The sequence below is a fragment of the Hemicordylus capensis genome, chromosome 3, assembly GCF_027244095.1.
Source record: "Hemicordylus capensis ecotype Gifberg chromosome 3, rHemCap1.1.pri, whole genome shotgun sequence".
In the NCBI taxonomy this organism is placed as follows: domain Eukaryota; kingdom Metazoa; phylum Chordata; class Lepidosauria; order Squamata; family Cordylidae; genus Hemicordylus; species Hemicordylus capensis.
The window spans coordinates 145,559,046-145,577,754 of NC_069659.1; positions in this window are offsets into that span (position 1 = coordinate 145,559,046).

The following is an 18,709-nucleotide window of genomic DNA, read 5'->3' on the forward strand; positions in this document are numbered from 1 at the left end:
ATAGATTCATGTAAAAAACCCCAACCATAGCATAATCTGGAATCCAGAGGAAAAAATAGCCAATACTAAAAATGTCAGGTTAGGCAGTGGGGAGAAAGTGCTACCTCATCCAATGTGTAATTAACTTGTGGAATTTACTGCCACTGAATAAATGAATCGTTTATTTCGATCATTGATCAGAAAGCAGAAATTCAAACATAAAATTATACAAAATTCCAATAAGAGAAACAAAAGAGGGGAAATCATTTTAATAATACAGTTAGAGTTAGAGGTTTAACTAACACCACCGCTCAAACTAAATATTTAAACTGATGAAGCTACCAGCATCTGATGAACTTTCCTGGCTATTGAACAAATTGTCAACATTTAAAGAAATTTCATCAGATGTATCAGCTAAAAGCAAATTTAGATTAAAAATGTCTCAATGCCCTGGAAATACTTTTATGAAGGGTAAAAAATAGTATTCATGAATATCCCTATAAAAATCTCTATAACTGCAGTCAGAGGCGTATCTAGGGAAAATAGCGCCTAGGGCAAGCACTAAAATTGCGCCCCCTGTCCAAACATCCAATACCTATCTTTCAGATAACTTTACCATAATATCAGCTGAAAAATACAAGTTAAGCTCTTTAATCTTTTAATATTTCAAAAACTATTTAGCAGTGGATGTAGCCAGACCAAAAAATGCTGGAAAATGACAGATTTCAGTATGCTGGGGCTCATGAAATACCCAAATACTATGTGTAGATGTACTCGGAAAACTAAACAGAAGTGCCTGTCTAATTCTCTACTATGCACTGTAGCATCACTATTACATAAGTTTTTTAAAATAAATGGAGAATTTGACTTTTCCCAGATACTCTGAAAATAATTAAAGGATGTGCAGAATAAACTGTGTCACTGCTTGGAATATATTCTGGTATTTCAGAAAGACAGTTAAAATGAGAGAAAGAGAGCAAGAAATTCCCAGTGGGCCTCAATACTAAGGATTTCACAATGATTCAAAGACAAACTCACCATTAATAGCCATATTATTAAGACATCACATTTAACTCACTTATCACAAGAAGCAAAGTAAGAGCAAATGAAGACAATCCTAGCTCATAAGCTTCAGCTCAGTATTCACAAGCCCTGATTCTCTGTACATAGTGCCAAACTGAATATGTGTACAGTGACATATTATATTGAATTTAAAAATTATTATTTTTATCTGTAGCCCCTTTGGGGGGCTTTCTAAAGGCCATGGAGGGGGTTCTGGAAAGGTTCCCCCTCCCCCTGCTGGCCTCTAGGGCCTCACAGGGACCATTTGAGCATGTGCAGTGACCATTTTTTAAACTGTTTTTTTTTAATGGCTGCCAAAAAAATGGCTGCCAAAAACAAAATTTAAGTGCATGCTTAAATGGCCTCTGTGAGGCCTGGCATGGCCTAGGGCCTCACAGAGGCCATTTGAGCATGAGCGGTGGCCATTTTGTTTTTGGCAGCCACTTTAAAAAAAAAAATGGTGCCCCCTTCAAGTGGTGCCTGGGGCACATGCCCTGCCTGCCCTACCCTAGATATGCCCCTGACTGCAGTAGATGTGCAGTTGTTTCTATACTCCCACTGTTAAAGGGGCAATACTGCCACGGGAAGTAGTGACCTTCACTAGCTTTGACTGCTTTAAAAAAGGATTAGGCAAATTCCCAAAAAATAGTTCTATCTTTGTCTTATTGGCAATGAGAACTACATTGAACCCCTTATATTCAGAGGCAATGAAGTCATTCACACAATCAAAAACTGTGTTCTACCTGGGTTTGGGAGCTGTGTGTATTTTCAGTTGTGTAGAAGCAAGGCCAAGTTGAAAACAGATCATCCTGGAGAGAATCTATCTATGTGGTCGCTAAGAGTCGACACTGACTTGACAGCATATAATCAATAAATCAATCAGAAGCAAGGTAAGAAGAAAATATGATTTATTTAGTTATTGCAAATTGTGGAGAGCTTGGAGACAGAAGCACTTGGGTTTGGATTGCAATTTGCAAACTCTCTTTGGGCTTGGATTGCAATTTGCAAAGCAGGAGAGAAGCTGGGAGAGGAGAAAAAATGCCTTCCTTCCAGGCACTCAGCTATGCCAAGGGAAAGTGTGCAAGGAAGAGAGGTGTATGCAAGGGAGAAGCTAAGCAGCTCCAATTTCTTGCCTGCTTTTCTGAATGGTGGAGCCTCTTTCCCACCCAGCCCCTAAGTTGCATTAAAAACAATTAAAATCTCAAGGTCTTCCCCAACCGCCCCCACAAAAAACCCACACCTTGTTTTTTTACATCTTTACACTCTTGCAGATTCAATTGCTTAAATATTGGATCCTTTAGGGACAGAGTGGGGAGTGAGTAAAGAATTATGTGGGGTGCAAATAAGTTAAGTTGTGTGTTGAAATGTTTCTGCTCATGCATATTTGCATGAATATACATGTTCTATATTATTACATTCCTGTGAGTTCAGTAGCTTTCTGTGCCCCCAAAAACGTGTGTGTGTGTGTGTGTGTGTGCGCGCGCGCGCGTGCGTGCGTGCAGGGGAATGATGCTTAACTTGCAGGTGGCAGGTCTCCAGTGGAGGGGGGCCTCTGAAGGCTTTTAGGTCCAGGTTCCAAAATTACCTAGGTGGACATCTGGTTGTCTTGTAGGTCTGGGCTGTTAGACAAGGATCTGCTTTTGGGCATCCCCCCACTTTCAGACTGATTAACATTAGCAAATTAAAGGGAAAGGTAATATAGATTTTAGCACAGCACTGCAAATGAGTCTGCAGGTTCATATAGTCTATCATAGGAGATAAACACACTGAAGTTCAAATTTATATTAATTTGCTGTGTGTATCACGTGCAGATATATTAATGTCACTGATCAATGAGAAACCAGCAAAAGGTTGTGAAGCATAATTTCTTTACGCTGCAATATTGAACCAAGTCTGCCTGAGAAAAAAAGATGAATGATTTCTATATCAAAGCTAAATAAAGAAATGTGGAGCACCTTCAGTTTTTCTGTAGCTCCAGCTTTATCACCTTCACAAAGTTGCTGTAAACACAAGTTCTGTTCCTCTAAACTATAGTGACTGGAATTGGAATGAAAGGGCAAAAAGTACGTGCATTAAGCTATCCTGAGATAGGTTTTTGCCCATCCTAGATAGAATCTAAGCTAAGGAGATATCTTTTATTATGGAAAATGGTCAACCATGGGTCATTTGGAGAATTTTAAATAGTTCTAAAATTCTCTTTCATCGTTACTCATTGAAGTCAATTTTGCTACTTCATGTTGTATGAAGCATGACCAAATGTAATGTTCTGTGAAACTGGAACTGGCCAGAATCATTTTTCTTTTGATCTCGTATCAGAGTGTCCTCTCTCACCCTAATTCAGAAAAAGACATACATATATCTGCAAGGGCCTGCCTGCTGATCAGCCTTAACAGCATCAATCATTTGTTTGGGGGAGAATGTGAGCCTTCAAGACAGATTTCCCTGGATGTGAAATGAAAAAAAGGAACTAGATTCAGTCCATGGTGTTTCCCACCACCACTCTCCCATGCTGCACAAATGATGCTCACCTTTTAACTTTCACCCCAATGGAGAGGACATCTGAAGTCATTCCCCCGATCATAACCTACCCATTTTAATGGACACTGATTTCAGTGGGAGATGAAGGCATACTCTTACACCTGTCCCACTGAAATCAGTGGGTTTTAAGGACTCTATGGATGGATTATATTGAACATATACTAAGAGAAGCTGGTTTGGAAGAAGATGAGCATGATTTTAAAGATGGAGGAAGAAACATCAATAACCTGCACTAGCCTGATGACACCACTCTGATAGCTGAGAATGTGGATAATCTGCTGGTAATGAAAGTCAAGGAGCACAGTGAGAAAATGGGACCACAACTAAATGTAAAGAAGACTAAAGTACAGCAACCAACCTCAGAATTGATAAAGAAGACATTGAAGTGGTGAATAGCTTCTGCATTTTAGGTGAATAGCTAAAAGAAGCTATCTAGTGGTGAACAGCTTCTGCCTTTAGTGTTGACCATCAACAGTAAAGGATCCAGCAGTCAAGAAATATGCCACAGACTAGCACTTGGTAGGGTTGCAATGAAGGCCTTGAAAAGGATATTTAGATGCCATGACGAGTCTATCCCTACAAAGATTAGAATCGTTCGGGCAATAGTTTCCCCCATGACACTCTATGGATGCGAAAGCTGGACTTTGAAGAAGCAAGATAGAAAAACCATAGATGCTTTTGAACTTTTGTGCTGGAGAAGACTTTTGAGGATGCCATAGACAACCAGGAAAACAAACAAATATATCATAGAACAAATCAATCCAGAATTTTCATGAGGCACAAATGACCAGGCTCAAACTATATACTTTGGACACATTATGCAAAGATCCAGCTCCCTTGAGAAGCCCATAATGCTGGGAAATGTTGAAGGAAAGAGAAGAGGATGACCAGCAGCAAGGTGGATGGATTCAATTACCACAGCAATGAATGAGAGACCTTAAAGGCCAAGTTGAAGGCAGATCATCCTTGTGAGAATCTATCTATGTGGTCACTAAGAGTCAATATCGACTTGATGACATTTAATCAATCAATCAATGGATGGATTATGCCCCTAGTATGAACATTTCTGACCAACCCCAGTAGTAGGGAGGGGGGTTTAATGATTAAAAGTACCTTCCCATTTCTATTTTGTTACAAATAAGGAAGAGAAAAAATACTCGGCAAAGTTAAAACATCTCAAGCTTTCTTAGCAGTGAATCAAATAACCATGAAGACAACCTCTAAATGTGGTTAGTTCACATATGCATATTACTATTTTTAAAGATAATTAGCAAAAAGGGGTGACCAATAACAAAAGTTCCCCTAAGTAATAGTTAATATATTGCCCTTGTATTTTAAAGCTGTAATTAATTCACCATGATCTTGTACCCCAGAAGTGAAAATTCCATTGAGAACCAATGGTCCTTACTATTTCCAGCAACAGCATTGGTGTCACAACCTGTCATTCATGGGCTGTCATGAATTAAAGAGAAAAAGTGTAGTACAAATCTTGCAAAACAAGAAATGAATGGCAGTTAGTTAGTTAGTTAGTGAGTTAGATAACACATCTGAAAACAACCCATAATGTATCAGAATATATTAAAAAATAAGAAAGAGAGATAGAATGGATATCCAGATGAAAAGATACTTATCCAGGTAAGAACACCTGAGGGCCAAATTAGTGCAGGGTGAGATGCTTGGTCATGCTACACATGCACTCTTTCCTAATGGTTTTCAGAACCATCAGAATCCTCATGTCTGTATGTTTATTGCTTACTTCCCTCAGGTATGTCCAAGGCTTTCCCTGTGCTTTGAAAGTACTCTTAGCCTGAAGGGACATCATGCTGTTATACTGTAAAAGCTAAGTCTGGTTTTAAACTGGTTAGTGCCTGTGTGGATAACATTTGGGAATCCCATAGATACCACTCTGAGGTTTCTGATGGAAGACTAGCATAAAAAAAATAATAAACATCTAAAGCTGCAATCCCAGACACACAGTTATTAGGAAGCTGGCCCATCAAACACAGTGAGATGTATTTATTAGTGAACATGTAAAGGAATGTACTGCAATAGAAGCAAGAGTTGAGACAGCGTCATAAGGGGTAAGGTGTGACAGACAAAGGGGATTAACAAAGGGTCCCAGATCATCTGAGCATTTTTTATTCAACTGCACAAAGTGAAGGGTGCAGATCACAGGAATTTAGGAAAATAGGAAGCTGCCTTTTAAATCAGATCCGAGTCAAATCTAACATCCATCTAGCTCAGTATTGAGCTAGACAGACTGGTTTTTATCTGTTGTATTGTTTTTATGCCTGTTTTTATATGTTTTTATACTTTTTAGCTTGATGTTTTTATCATCTTTTTATTGTATGTTTTAACTTTTGTATACCGCCTTGGGGTTGTCTTTTAACGAAAGGCGGCATATAAATGCAAAAACAAACAAACAAACAAATAAATAAATAAATAAATAAATAACCTTTCCTCTCCAGCAGATGAGTGCCCTGTCTGGACTCCAACTCTCTCCAGCAGCAGCAGAGGGGTGGGGCTGGGATGCCTCCCCACCAAAATCCCCTATGTGGCACGTTATGGGGATCTCCCCAACACCAGTTGAGAGCCCTACAGTTTCCCAGCCCTGGCTGCATACAGCTGGGGCTGGCACATGATCAACAAAATGGGGGTAAGAGAGAGTGTACTCACTTATCCTCATTTTGGAGGCAGTCCAGAGGCGGGTTTGCCACTCTGCCACCTTCGAGAGCCACATGGCTCCTGATGGTTCACATGCACAGCAAAGATTGGGCTAAAGCAGCAAGTGTGATCTTTGCTGTGCATGTGAACAGCCTTTTAGTCTCCCATTCAAATGCAAAGCATGGCAGACCCAAAAAGACCAGGTCTCCTCCCAAAGTCTAGCTCCTCTCCCATTTGTTGGGTAATTAGAAACCTACGGATGCAATCTGATGTATAGTTACTTGGAGTATGTCCCACTGGATTCAGTTTGTGTTCCTTCTGAGTAAACACACATAAGTTTAGGCTGCCCATCATGCAAATGGAATAAGTAAGATAGTCATGTGTTTTTAATGTTGCATTTAAAGTTCTATAGCCATTGAGGTGTGTGCTAGATCTGCTCTCACCCTCCACAGCATTGCCACAGTGTCCTTATTTATGCCTTTCACAATGCCTTTTAATGCAGGGCAAATCCAAAGTGTGCCAGATCAAAGGAGTACAGAATAATACTAAAAATTCAGAGCAATGATTTAATGAAGTTCCTAAAAAATACTTAAGAAGATTGGATAGATATACTGTAAATGTATGCAGGTTCACAGATGCTGCACTTACCCCTGAATTCCACTGACCCAAACCTTTCCTAATGAACTCATATAATAACATTTAACAGTGAATAAGTGTACAACATTGATTTTCCTTCCCTGTCAGCCATTCTTCTCTGTAATCACTCAGACAGTGAAGTGACACCTCCAAAATTATCTTGCAATGCTAGAGCTAGACAGCAAAGTTTGCTGAAGAGGAAAAAGAAGAGCACTGGGAAAGAAAAGTTAGAAATTCTGAACAAAAGGGGTCTACCAAATGGTAGTGAACACTGTCTAATTTTTGCCACAGTTTCACTATGGTTTTGGCAATTCAAAATGTAAACTACTACGCCATTGGGATGTCATTGTAAACTACCCAGAGATGAAGGTTTGGGGCAGTGTAAAATCTGATAGATAGATAGATAGATAGATAGATAGATAGATCCTGATTGGGATTAGCAATAAATTTGGGAGTGGTTTATAGGTACATATTTGACTTTACTATAGTAAATTAAGGTATGCTGTTTTGCCCAGCACCTAATGGCTGTCAGGCAGGGCAGAGTTTGCTCACGGGCCTCCAGAGGGCAGGACGCACGTGTCTATCTGCCTTCCTCATGTGAGGGGGTGAGACCACATGGTTGTGCTGGCCCACTGTGGGAGCAAGAGCCGCAGACATATATGCAGTTCACGCTGCAGTTCCAATCAAATTAATGGGTGGGGACTTGCATGACTGAATTTTTTTTTTTAACCAAAAAATAATAATCTCAGAATATAGGAAACTAGACATCAGAGCTAAACTAGTTTCCTCCTTTTTGCCATTTCAAATATAACTAAACCTAAAGTAGCAACATAGTTAATCTTGATTGGAAGTGGCAATATATCACATGAAGGATTACACGTTTGCTCTTTAAGGTGTACCCTACACTAACATGTACTTAATGACAGTCAACATTAAACGGAATTATTGCTAAGAACAGGTTATCCACAGAATCTTGTATCTATGGCTTTTTAGTGACAAGGAATACAGAACTGTAGGCAAAATCTGCAGATCCCCATTGGTCAAAATTGTCACCTGAAACATGAACATCATATTTGTTAGAAAACCTTTCATCCCCTGCCCCAACAGGATTAAGTCAATAGACAAGCACAAAAGAGATATAACATTTACCCTTTCAAATCTAACATCCTGGTTAGTAACTTGGTCTGCATTTAGAAAAGAAAATTGAAGTCATTCTTCCATTTGGTTTAGATACCACAAAAAGAGTTGATTATATACCAGGTAATGAGGACCATCTCAGTGTTGGTGTGAACAAACCTCTCTCTGACACAAAATGATCCCAGACACATCTCATTTCAAACTTACCATTTCAGCATGTCCCTAAATAGAGCATACAGATGCATTAAGTATTTTAAAGTCAGTGATGATAATGGGAAGGTTGCACCAAAGATAGCTCAGCACTCCTTAGTAAATAAGAAAGAGACACTGATGGAGCTTTCGCCTGAGTAAGAAAACTGACAGGAGCTGGGTCCCAGTGCCTTTCTTCTGTAGTGAAACAATATTTGCAGCACATGAAATGCTAAGCTGTGTAAGAGAACTCTCCTTTTTTCATAAGAATGTTGAAAACACTTGTGACTGGTTTTAGAAATAATTCTGCTGCTTAGCAATCAGCCATTTGATCTGAGATGGACACTTCTTAAAGTAATACATTTTAGCATATGCACATGAACTCTTCTATTTAGAACATATTGACGACATACTGCTTTTCTAAAAATCATTCTTTTAGACACACTGTGCCAGAGCTGCTTGGATGATCATATACAATAACTAAGTAACAGCAAAGATGCAGTTGTCTCTTCAAAAATGGAGAAGTCTACAGAGCCTACGAAACAACTGATACGTAACCTTGGGTTTTGACTTTGGAACATAAAGGCTGCTTCAGGTCATGGAATATTGCTCATTGACACGGCAAGTTGGATCTTTCCTTAAACATACACAGCTGGGCTCACTCTTGATTTCCTTTTTCTGCTATAGGAAAACATGGCCATGGGAAACATCTATTGCTCATGTGTCTACATGCAAATTTCAGTATGTGTGTGGCCTGGGTGTTTGTTCTGCTTCTGTTTAAAATATATTATAGGTCTCAGTATACAGAACTTTGTATTTCCATTCCATGTAGACTCGCCAGTGAATATTGCCTGAAGCAAAATTTCAAGGCAAATTTGGAAGTTCGTGACTGGGCAAAACATGAAGAATGTTGAGAAAAGCAAAGATTTTTTTACTGAGTCTAGCAAAAATTTTAAAGCAAGCATAAGGCAGGTAAAGAAACTCTCCAGAACAAAGTTAATGAAACCTAGCATGAAAGTTGCTACCAAGTGTTGCCTGTATTTCAGAACTCTTCAAACTTGAAAACCAGATTTTGATTTCAATATTTGACCTCCATATTTGTTTTATCAGCTTTTGTAAAGCTTTTAAATAGTCATGTGGCACCACAATCATGCTTACCTAGAAGCAACTTTTATTGTAATGAATGGCATTACCCTATAATGCAATAATAATAATAAGAATTACCCTATGAGTAGTAAAGGATCCAGCAGTCAAGAAATACTCCTCAGGCTAGCACTTGGTAGGTTTGCAATGAAGGCCTTGGAAAGGATATTTAGATGCTGTGAGGTGTCTATACCCACAAAGATTACAATTGTTCAGAGAGTGGGTTTTCCCCATGACACTCTATGGATGCGAAAGCTGGACTTTGAAGCAGGAGAATAGAAAAAATATTGACGCTTTTGAACCTTGATGCTGGATAAGACTTCTGAGGAAACCATGGACAACCAGGAAAACAAACAAATGGATCATAGAAAAAATCAAACCAGAATGTTAAATCAAGGCACAAATGACCAGGTTCAAATTATCATACTTTGGACACATTATGTAAAAACCCAGCTCCCTTGACCATAGTGCTGGGAAAAGTTGAAGGAAAGAGAAGAGGAGAATGACCAGCAGCAAGGTGGATGGACTCGATTATGACAGCAATGAATGTGCCACTGAGAGACCATAAAGGTCAAGCTGAAGACAGATCATCCTGGAGAGAATCTATCTATGTGGTCGCTGAGTCGACACCGACTTGATGACACTTAATCAATCAAACAATACATGCTCATCGACAGATTAAGTAAGATTGTTACTCAGATTATTGTTAATTGGCATCCTTTTTCTAGTTTGCTTAGGAACATAGGAAGCTGCCATATACTGAGTCAGACCATTGTTCTATCTAGCTCAGTATTGTCTTCACAGACTGGCAGTGGCTTCTCTGAGGTAGCAGGCAGTAATCTCTCTTAGTCCTATCTGGAGAAGCCAGGGAGGGAACTTGAAACCTTCTGCTCTTCCCAGAGCGGCTTCATCCCCTGAGGGGAATATCTTCCAGTGCTCACATATCAAGTCTCCCATTCATATGCAACTAGGGCAGATCCTGCTTAGCTATGGAGACAAGTCATGCTCAGCCACAAGACCAGTTCTCCTCTCCATTGGGCAAAGGGCTGATCTTTTGTGAATTGTTGAAGTTTACGTGTCTTTTAAGATTTCTCCCATAGGGAATAATGGAGGTTTCAGCAGCCCCATAATTCCACTTGGGGGGCACTGGGGTTTCCCAGAGTGCATCTATACCCTGATGGGAATATCTTACAGTGCTCACACTTCTGGTCTCCCATTCAGTATAGGGTGGACCCTGCTTAGCTAAGGGGACAGGTCATGCTTGCAACCACAAGACCAGCAATCCTCCTCTGTATATCTCGACAGAAAAACAACTAGCTGGTCTCAGATGGAGAACTGCAGTTATTGGTAATAAATCTAGCAAAGCTGAGTTGTTTTTATATATTGTATATATATTGATAGTTGGGAAATTTGGAGGGATTTTGTTTATATCATACCAAAAAAAGCTTGCCTCAGCAAGCTATATGGAGCTAAACATTTCCCAAGATAATGCAATAGTCTGTATCTAACTGCATTGAATCAAAACTGTGTGAAGAGGGAATATAAAAAACTTCTAGGAAAAATAGAAAGACAAAAGAGTAAACCAAACCCCATATTCATGCTCCATTAATAGTCAGAGTAACCAGATATAAAGGGTGAGGGCAGGGCTTCTGTCCCTTTGATAATTCAGAGGAAGTTTCAGCTAGCAATATATGCCCCCTTTTTACTCCTGTATGATGAGCTGTGCCTGCCTAAATTCCCCCCCTGCCCCTTTACAGTTTGTTCTTGAACCCTCCTTTACATATTATCCATAACAATATAGCTGGCTCATTGGCATATCTGAACAGTTACAAGAGATGACTAATCTAAAGATATGCAGTACTAATCCCTGTGAAGGTCATTGTCATTTTTATTCTACAGAACCAAAGCTGTGAAATACTCTTAATCAAGGCCTCTCTGGTCAAATAGTTTATGTACAGAACCCTCTGCAGACAAATGCCTTCCAGGGTTTTACTACTGCTGAGCTTTCAGACAGCATCAACAAGTCCAAGAAAAATACCAGCTGCAGTTCGAAACTCACAAGGTCATCTTGCTGAGCAAAGCTGCACTATTCTCTCCAACCTCATAGATAAAGAAGCAAAACATTTCCTACCATTCTCTGCATGAGAGGTAGCTCCTGCAGAGGCAATTGCAGAACCAAATACCTGTAAAACATTTTTCAGGATTTTGCTGGCGGGCGGGGGCGGGGGGGCGTGATGGATGGGCGGCTTTAATGAAAACACATTTTAGAAAATGCCTGTACTCATTTGGTACTACAGAGATCATTTCAAGGTATAAACCTAAAAATCCTAGAGGTTGGATACATGGAGGTGCATGGACAATTGTATCACAAATGTATTTGAAGAGGTGTAGGGAGATGGAAACCTTGGATTGAATTGCTCCAGTCTCCACATCTGAGGACCAAACTGTATTATATGTCAGACTTGTCACTGGACCAGGTTTGTATGTTTCATTGTCTCCCAAAAGAGCAGATAGTGGGGTGGGGGGTGATCAGTTTTTGGACCATAGCATGGATAGAGATTTAACCCTTTGCCCTCACTGTGGCCCTGATCCGTATCTGCCATTCAGTGCATAAGGGAAGCTGCCATTGGCACGAATGCAACTTCCTTCCCAGGGCAAACAACATTCATGGAAATGGGCTGATCCAAATTGGGACATAGCTGGGGAAAGTTTTAATCTGGACCAAGCACATACACACTAACACATATAGTGGCTGTTATTTAGGGGGCGGGGGATGAAGCAAGTATGCCAAGGCTAATGACATGTGTGACATAACATGTAGTCTGGCCCTCAGTGATGCATGTGAAATCGAAATGGAGGTTGGAGGGCAGAGGGCCAAGAGACAGGGTACCTAGAAGGCACATTCTTTTTTTAGAGCTACTATGCCTGTTGTCACATCTTCACACACACACACACACACACACACATTAAAAGGAGAGGTTTTAGTTTCAGCTGCTAAATTTCCTTTCACCAAGCTGCTGAGCAGGGCCATCAAAAAAGGTAAGAGGCAAGACCTCTTCTGGTAATTGCGTTCTTAGCAAGAAAGGTAAGGGGAATTATTATTATTTAATATGTAACTGAAGCTTTTTGGCCTTGGCTGTTGCATTTTATCTGTTATGGGTATACCTAGGGTTGCCAGGTCCAGGAGGCTTTACAGAAAGGGCTCTTACCCCGAATCTCATTCAGAAGAGAGTGTGTGCATTCACACACCAGCCAAACTTACACCCAAGTCCCTTCGAGTTGCTTGGAACCACTCCACACACAAATAGGGCTTTGTCTTGTGAATTCTAGCTTATCTCGAGGTATTTCCGGGTTTTTTAAATGCTGGTTTTAAGCTACTTTTTCTGAAAATGCTGGAGCAAATAGGGAGAGGCACTGATTTAGAATCATTAGCATGAAAAAAGGGATACTCTCCTTAGAAATGCAGATGTAGCTCTTTAGTTATATCTCTTCCCCCCCCCCCGCCCCACATTGGCTAGAAGGAAAACACGAGGCATGCCATGTGAACTTGCAAAAACAAAAACTGAGAGCAGAGGGGAGGGGCTGCTTCCCTCAATGCTGTGAGTGTGATTCGAAGTGGCTTTGCTCAACATTTACCCCACAGCATGACGCCATGTGCGAATACCTCCCAGGTGGAGAAAATAGTCGAAATCTCTCACCAAAAAACCTGGAAATCGTTATTGCTGTTCACCAAAGAAGTCTCTAAAAAATCTCCACTTTGCACACTTTGCATTTTAAAAATGCATAAAATTTACATATGCTAATTGGCATAATATATGCATGCTTTGCTAAAAACAGGATAATTTTAGAATAAATACAACTCACACAGCCCTGTTTCCAAATGCCAGCCTTCCTCTGACTGGATCACAGAATCCCATGGGACAAATGGTGCAATTTCTTTTCATTTTCAAGGTGGGGGGGACTACCACAGACCCCATTCCATACAGTTCAAACACCAATAACCTCTGGATCACAAAATCCCATGGGGCAAATGGTGGATTTTAAGTGTGTGTGTGTGTGGGGGGGGGTTACACACCCCTTATCCACTGTTCAACACTACCCTCCCCTCCATTGTGGTACATATAGGGGAAGCAAAAGTTGCCTGACCTGGAGAAAGCTGGCTGGCTGCTCGCGCAGCTGTAGAGTAGCAGAGGAATATGACATAGTCAGAAGTACTTCCTTGGGGCCACTGGGGCTACTGGGCCACTCATATGAGTCACTGAGAAAATGAGGAGGCAGGCTGCTGCAAAAAAACAATTGGCTGGGGAAATAGGATGGGATTTGCCAGGGCAACATCAGCATACAAAGGAGCTCCTCTTGCTGCCACACAGCAAATGTTACATATGAGTAAGCCCATGGTTTCCAATCGGCCCATTCATGGGTAACAGCAGCTGAGGATCGCTGGAACTCCGGACAGCCCCTCCAACAAAGAATAGTTGCAATCTGGGATAAAAGTCCACATCTGGGATCCCTAGGTATCCCTGTTTTTTACCCAGTAAAATCTGGTCTAAGACCATAAGTAAATATCTATCTACCTACCCAGTAAAATGTAGCCACCTAATGCAGAGGTGTAGCTAGGGGAGTGGAAGCCCGTGTTCACTCCTCTCCCTGACGGCCTCTTGGAGTGAGGAAGATAATGAAGAAAATAGGGAGGGATGGAGCAGGGGAGCCCTCAGGAGCTTGGGGGCCCAGGTAATAATCCATCCGCTGATTTATAGCTATGCCCCTGACCTAATAGCACAGTGGGGAAGTAACTTGCCTAGGGAGCAAGAGGTTGCTGGTTCAAATCCCCTCTGTTATGTTTCCCAGACTATGGAAAACACCTACAGTATATTGGGCAGCAACATAATAGGAAGATGCTGAAAGGCATCATCTCATATTGTGTGGGAGATGGCAATGGTAAACCCCTCCTGTATTCTACCAAAGAAAACCACATGGCTCTGTGGTTGCCAAGAGTCAATGCTGACTCGATGGCACAACTTTACCCAGTAAAATGGTACCAACTCTAGACTAGAGGCATGGTGGACTGAAAAACAAGAATCTGGAACATTTTAGATTACCCAAACACAAGGAGAGCCTATTCGCATAAATGACTTCCTACATAGCTCCTTTCTGGTAGCAGCTGCCTATAGAATGAATGAATAAATGAACCTTTATTTTGATCACAGTCCAAAGAAAGGAGAAAGACTAAATGCTACTAACATAATACTAATCAAACAGTTTAAATATTGATTAGTATTAAGTATAACAACAGCACAGTTAAAATATACAGGTAAGAGCAAACATTCCAATCAGGTTATCATCTTCTTTAGATTCTTTAGTCTTTATAGTTCTGAGTTTTTAGCTTTTTATTAATAACTTTTAATTTGAAACTTTTTAAAAAAACTTGTAAATTTAAATGTGGTTTTAGCCTGGTCTTTTAACTTGTTTAACTTTATTAATCTTTTATATTGTATCTATTTTATTAATGTTGTGAGCTGCTCCAAGAAGTAGTGTACTGGAAAGAAGGGGGTACAAATGTTTTTAACAAAATAAATAAATAAATAATAAAAATTCTGCAGAAGCTTCCCTCCTATAAAACAAAACTTTGCTACACTTAAAGATAACATATTATTTGTCTCAGATAAAAGATAACTTTGATAAAACTTATCAGAACCCTGGAAAAACTTTTTTAAAGGCAGCAAATAACAACTATGCATATCATTATAAAAACTGCAGTATAACAAAAAATGAGCTGTTGTTTCAATACTCCCTGTGTTACACAGACATAGGCGCTCTACATATGGAACCTTCTTAAATCTTCTCTCCAACATAGCTGTGCAAAATGCATCTGAATGGGCTAATGAAAAACTTTATGATATTTGGGGACAGTAATCTGACCAAGGTACATGGAAGGCTTGATGTTAAAAACCTGAGTGCCCAACACCACAGACGTGGTCATGTGGCTCAATTCTATTTGCTGTTCTGTGTCATCCACTCGCTGTTTAATTATTCATCTAGCAGTTTCATAACCCATTGATACAAGGAAGTCTAAGGAGAAGCCATAATGACATAATTTCCTTCCTAATGAATGTTTCCAGCAAGAGGGAAATTATTCTAGTAATACCAAGGGCACTAGGCCAGTAGGATGAAATTTTAACTTCCTACAGTATTGATTTGGTATTGATGCTGACTCTCTTCCTCAGTGGCCAGTAGTATCATGTGCCAAAATTGCCACTTTGGCTAAACACTTCAAGCCTAGTAAAGCCCCAGGAAATGATTACATCCTGTCAGAAGCAATCCGTAATAACTTGGAGTGGTGGACACCAGTATTAGCTTCTCTTTTCACATTTATAGATTGTGTTGCCACTGTCCGGAGACTGGAGTTTAGCTATAATAATCCCTATATGTACAGTCATTCCTTGCCATCTGCTAGGGTTCTGTTCTGGAACCCTAGGGTTCCGTTCTGGCAAAACCTCACCATTGGCAAATTTATGGTTGGCGAGGCATTGAAGTCTATGGGAAACATGGGGTTAGGGGGACCATGACCACAAAAAGACCTAAAAATAAAGGATTTTTGGGGGGAAAGGCTAAAAAACAATCACAAAAAATCCTGTCACATCACCAAGAGTCACCAAGAGGAATAAGCAGATCAAAGTTCTGAACCCCAAGAAATCACTGAATGCCCCCCAATCATTAAAATACCTCGCCAACCACGGATACTTGGGTTGCGGTTGGCAAGACCTGTCACAATTTCCTATTTGCATGTACTCAAAACCGCAGTTGGTGAAACCGTGGTTGGCAAGGGAGGGCTGTATAAAAAGGTAAAAGGGATATGCCTGAAAATTATCGCCCTATTAGCCTTTTAAGCATAATCAGTAAAATGTATGTGAGACATTTACATGATAAGCTTCTGGATTGGCTAGAGTCTGAATATATAATGGCTGAAGAACAGGCTGGTTCAGAACTGGCCATTCCTCAATAGATCATGTTCTAATTCTGCACGTTTATTTATTTATTTATTTATTTAGTTAGTTAGTTAGTTAGTTAGTTAAAAATATTTCTACACCACCCAAAACTTGCATCTCTGAGCAGTTTGCATACCTTGACTATGTTTTGCAAAATGCCCAGAGGTCCGTGTCCACAATTCAATCCTTTTTTTGATCTGAAGGTGCTTCATTTATCCCTGGTGCAATAAAGCTATTCCTAGCCAAACCCGAGCACAGCTCCTGTATGGAGCACCACTCAGTACATATGGCAATTCTGCAGCATTAGAATCTGTTCAACCCCAAGTTTTGAGGAATATATGTCAGGTGGCCTGTGGTATGCCCAGTGTAGTTCTCCGTCAGGAAGCAGGTGTAGTTAAGGTGAAGACTGGATTGTGGATAAGCATTTTGGACTACAGGTTAAAGCTGGTTTTCTTCCCACTAGGATTATCACCATTGGTTCTAACTGATTACTTTGACACAACTTGGAAAAGATCTCTTCAAAAGAAGCTGAAGTCTGATGGATTTACACTGGATGCTTTACTAGAATTTGGTTTTAACTGGGCCAAAACAGCACTCGGACAACAGATTGTAGACACAGAAAGGCAAATAGAACAGTCCCTAGAGACGTCATTTGGGGTAACTAGAGATTTCTTTTTTGGGATCCTTTAGCTTCAGGCCAGCTACACACACACACGCGCGCGCGCGCGAGTGTGTGTGTGTTTATATAATGCCTTATATAAAATATATATAAGGCGTTACTATTTTTACCCACAGCTGTTTTTGAAGGAAGATTTAAGAAAATTCCTTATGCAGATCACCTTTGCCCAGCCATTTGGCATAGGTGCCATCAAAACAATGGCTCATTGTTTATAATATTATGATTTGAATAGAAATATTTGTGTCCAGTATATATCACCTTTATTAATTAATTTTCCAGGCCATACAGAATTTTTTCTGTCTTCAGTACTTACTCTCTGATCAAAATCAAAATGATGTAATTTCTTCTAAAATTGCCAAATTTTGTTCTTGTGCTTGTAGAACTTGGCAAGAGCTGATCACTCTTCCGTAATGGTTATTGGCTGTTTATACTATGATCTTTCTGGTCTATGACTGTAATAAAGATTGATTGACTGACTGACTGATTGACTGATTGAACCATTAATGCAGGCCAATGCTGCTTGAAGATTCCAGTCTCTATGGGTTTAATCCCTGTTGAGCCTTGGTCATTGCTGCTGAATTACAGGAGCACATTGCTAACTTCTTTGCTCACAGTGTTCCTATGCCTTTAAAACAATAAAAGGCAGGCAGAATGTAACAGATTCAGCTTTTGGGGATGCAATAGTGAGAAAAAACTGCACCTATTCCTTCCTGCCAGTCATGTAACTCCTAGAAGCGCAGGAACCCTGCTAGGAAAAGGAGACATTTCTGAAAGCAAGCCAATGTATAAGAGAACCAAGGGCATAGCAAGGTTGGCAGTAGCCCTAGGGCAAGATGTGACCACCATTGCCATCATGCCCCCCTGTCACCACTGCCTGCTTTTGCAACTTTTGTCACCACCACCTGCCTTTATGGTTCCACTGAGGTCACCTGCCTTCACTGCCCCACGGCTGAGGCGAAGAGTGACCAAGTTGACATGGCCTATTATTGTCATTAACACGTTAGTATCATCAGGCCACAAAAACAGACTGCCTTAAAGGGGCCACTGTTCTTACCAGGATGAGGCAGCTTGGCAGTGCTGGCCAGATGACCAGAGAGTGGCAGTGTGGGTGGGGGAAGTGGCAGGGGTCACTTGGCACCTAAACTGCCACGTCCTCCACCACACCCATGAAATTGCTCATAGAAGAAATGAGTGGAACCTAGCCACTTACCCATTCCTTTTGAACTGACCAACAAAAAGGTGAGCACTCGCTGTTTAAAAGGTGAAGCTAATCATGTTTTTGAAAGATGTTGTGCTATATTTCTATCACATTTCTACTTTGATTATATAAGGCATTTTCTAAACTCCAATATACAAAAATTGTATGAGCACATACAATCATGTGCAGAAAAGAAGATGAAAGAAGAATAAAGAGTAAGAATATCTACAGAGCACAGATTGACTGCAATTACAGCTCTAGGATACTGGGGAACAGAAGAGGGCTCTTATCTGCGCTCGTTTAACTGATGATGGTGTGTATGCCAAAACATTTTATTTTAGGTATATTGATTTTATTTTTGTGCAATAAAGGGTCTTTTTGAAGCGAGTTTAGGTGTTAATATGCACATTGAATCACTGATATATCATCTTATACTAGGGTACTAGTCAATGGGCCAGTTCAGATTAGATATGTCTGTGTCAGCCCTGCAAATGCAAA